A 4,100-nucleotide genomic window follows, 5' to 3' on the forward strand; every position below is an offset into this window, starting at 1 on the left:
TCATGTTGGAGATGAGGCGCTTCTGTTCAACATGAGGAAGCGGGGACGGAAAGGAGGAAGAACGGAACCGGATTTTACCGGACCTTATGTCATCCAGGCAATATGTGGCAAGCTGGTTACACTGTCTAATTCTGAAGGGGCAACTTTAAAGAACAAATACAATGTAAACCACATACAGAAGGAGCCAAACTGATGTCCCAAGTCAGGAATCACACAAGGTGCCAGAAGAGTATAAGACCAGTAAACCTCCCTCTAGCGCAGAGCTTCTGACAATCGAGAAGGATGCTGACAGTTGAAAAAAAACTCATGTCTGTGTGTTATGAAAGAATATCAATAAATGTTTCCGAAAGGGGATGACTCATTTGGTAATTATTTACGGCTTATGTTATGGCTGCCAATTTACAGTCTTTACTGAAGTCTGACTTCTTTTGAGTCACCTTTAATATAGATTGGACACTCTCTTTGCAATGTGCAATACTTACATAGATGGTAAATGTTTACCTGCTTGCACAGATGGATGATTAGGTAATTAGTGTAAGTGTGTGTGTGTGTTCAATCGCATATATGTCCAAGGTCCATAGTAAATAATATACACTGATCAAGAGATGCCCGAAAGTGGATAAAAGAGGACATTAGTGGGTGCATCACTTAGTGTAACGCGTGCAGGAAAATGAGCAGGACTGCAAGGCCATATAATGACCCTTGTCTAGCTCTTTAATACAGTATGCATACGGTGATGTATCTACAATGGACAGCTACTATGAGCAGATAGCACAGTACAGGTGCTTATAAGATCTGTATGCTATTTCCATCCATCCATCCATTGTCCAAACCGCTTATCCTACTGGGTCGTGGGGGGTCTGGAGCCTATCCCGGAAGCAATGGGCACGAGGCAGGGAACAACCCAGGGATGGGGAGCCAGCCCATCACAGGGCACACTCACACACTATTCACTCATACATGCATACCTACGGGCAATTTTAGTAACTCCAGTTAGCCTCAGCATCCATCCATCCATCCATTGTCCAAACCGCTTATCCTACTGGGTCACAGGGGGTCCGGAGTCTATCCGGAATCAATGTCCCGGAATCAATGGGCACGAGGCAGGGAAGAACCCAGGATGGGGGGCCAGCCCATCACAGCTCACACTCACACACCATTCACTCACACATGCACACCTACGGGCAATTCAGCAACTCCAATTAGCCTCAGCATGTTTTTGGACTGTGGGGGGAAACCGGAGTACCCGGAGGAAACCCCACGACGACACGGGGAGAACATGCAAACTCCACACCCATGTGACCCAGGCAGAGACTCGAACCCGGGTCCCAGAGGTGTGAGGCAACAGTGCTAACCACTGCACCACCATGCCGCCCCCTGTATGCTATTTCATTCTATAAAAAGAAACTTACTGTACTGTACAATAAAGTATTTCACCACTGCTTCTTCCTCAGCTCCCACTGTTTGCTAGCACATGCATCTTTTGATTTCTTAGTGCAATCTGTGCTTTATTTTTTTTTTGTGAAATGTAAGTGCAGTATCTGTTTATTAAGTGCTGTGGTTTAATATGTACATTATTATTTCAGTACTGTGTATACTGTCCTTAATGTCTTGCCTCTCTCGTATAACTTGAGATACGCCCAAATTGACTTGCAACAAGTGGTCCTGGTTCCAAATGCGGAAGGCGATGGATACCTGTATTTTATATGCTGTAGTGTGCTGGGTGTCAGACATTGCAATGCACCTTGCTTTGATCTTGACCTGTTAGATCAGAGGGAGGTAATCTTATCCAGAAAGGGCCACTGTGTATGATGGTTTTCACTGCAACTCTCTGAACAGCGAACCTAACAGTTATCCCAATACCTTGATCTTGCTAGCATATTTAAATGTGTACCTATTCAGGAATAGAGTGGTGAAGGCATTCAGAGGAGGACTGATGATTATCAGAGGGAACAAAGGGGCTGGGTACTTGTCAGTATCCAGTAGAACCACCAGACTCCTACACTGAATGGTTCTGGATGTGGCACAGACGTTAATCCCTCTGTATTAGGGGATCCGTCTCCAGTTTGTACTCTTCTAGTTAATAGGTAGATTATCAGGCAGTTTTTCACCCTAGTCCAGTACTCATTGACAGCCTAATACACCGTGTTTCAGTTTGTCTTGATAGTCAATACATGTCACAGGATGTACATTACTCTGATGGGCAGGCCCTCTTACATATGATGGAAATTGCAATACCTACTTTTGGCCACGAGATGGCAGCAAGAAAATAGAAAAATTATTTTCCCACGGTCTACTAGCAGCTTTTAGATGTTAATTCTTCATAAAAATAATTTGACTTGATCCAATGTATTTTTAATACAAACAATTACCACACAAAGCTGCTAGTTTCCTCCGGTTTCCCCCCACAGTCCAAAAACATGCTGAGGCTAATTGGAGTAGCTAAATTTACCGTAGGTGTGCATGTGTGAGTGAATGGGTGTGTGAGTGTGAGCTGTGATGGGCTGGCCCCCCATCCTGGGTTCTTCCCTGCCTCGTGCCCATTGATTCCGGGATAGACTCCGGACCCCCTGTGACCCAGTAGGATAAGCGGTTTGGACAATGGATGGATGGAAATAGCATACAGATTAAGCACCTGTACTGTGCTATCTGCTTATAGTAGCTGTCCATTGTAGATACATCACTGTATGCATACTGTATTAAGAGCTAGATAAGGACAGTGGGTCATTATATGGCTTGCAGTCCTGCTCATTTTCCTGCACCCGTTACACTAAGTGATACACCCACTAATGTCCTCTTTCATCCACTTTCAGGCATCTCTTGATCAGTGTATATTACTTACTATGGACCTTGGACATACATGCGATTGGACACACACACACACACACACACACTTACACTAATTACCTAATCAACCATCTGTGCAAGCAAGTAAACATGTACCATCTATATAAGTATTGTACATAGCATAGAGAGTGTCCAATCTATATTAAAGGTGACTCGAAAGAAGTCAGACTTTAGTAAAGACTGTAAATTTCTCAGCCATAACATAAGCCGTAAATAATTACCAAATGAGTCATCCCCTTTCGGAAACATTTATTGATATTCTTTCATAACACACAGACATGAGTTTTTTTTCAACTGTCAGCATCCGATCCAAACGGGATTCCCATTTCCTTTCTGTGGGATCCAACAGAACACGGGCTGACCATCAGTCAACATGTCTTCAACCATGCAGGACAGGACCCAGTCCAGGCCAAACCTCACGGTGCTGGTGTTAATAAAAAAAATGTAAGGAACATGCAGCTGCAGCTCACACACAAACACAGTCCACAGCATCCAGAAAAAGGTCAGGCCTTTTTCTTCTTTAGCTGACTCCGCCCAGACCTCGCCCCCTTTCTGGGCGCCTCGCACTATGCCTTTGAACTGGCCCTGCAGCTTGGCCCGTTTCCTGTTTCCCAATGCAAGTCATAAGATTCACCCGTAAATGATATTTTGAATCGGAACGATATTTATTACTATTGTTTAGATTAAATATATAACGGTTTAATGATTGAATATAACTTGATATTGTTGTTTGTGTTGTTTAGTTTGAGGTTCTAGTTTCTGTCTTTATCCGCTTTCGTTTCAGTAGGCAGCTGGTTCATCCCAGGCTCAGGGTCTCTCTGCTCTTCATCAAACCCACACCCCCAGTTTGGGAGCACCCTCTCCCTCTCCTCCCCCCACGGCTGTGACTGTTACTCCTCCTTGAGGAGTAACTGCTCCGCCCCCTATCCCAGCCCCTATACCCACAGGAGTGCATCACCCAGTGAGCCGCCGCCCTGCCTGTCCCCTCACACAAGCACACACTGAAATCATGGTCCTAAGCTCTCTGTGTGGGTCACCACGATAGTACAGCACACCGACGATTACCCTCTGACTGAATCAGAATCAGCTTTATTTGGCCAAGTATGTTCACACATATTGGGAATAGTTAGACATTTAATCAAAATAATTAAGACAAGACATAAACATACAGTTCTGTTGATATGCGACGCATATAACCTCTGCATTCACAGCACTGCTTCAGTTATCGAAGAGCAAATTTCCAAAACTCACTC

Source organism: Brienomyrus brachyistius, unplaced genomic scaffold (genome assembly GCF_023856365.1).
Source record: "Brienomyrus brachyistius isolate T26 unplaced genomic scaffold, BBRACH_0.4 scaffold397, whole genome shotgun sequence".
In the NCBI taxonomy this organism is placed as follows: Eukaryota; Metazoa; Chordata; class Actinopteri; order Osteoglossiformes; family Mormyridae; genus Brienomyrus; species Brienomyrus brachyistius.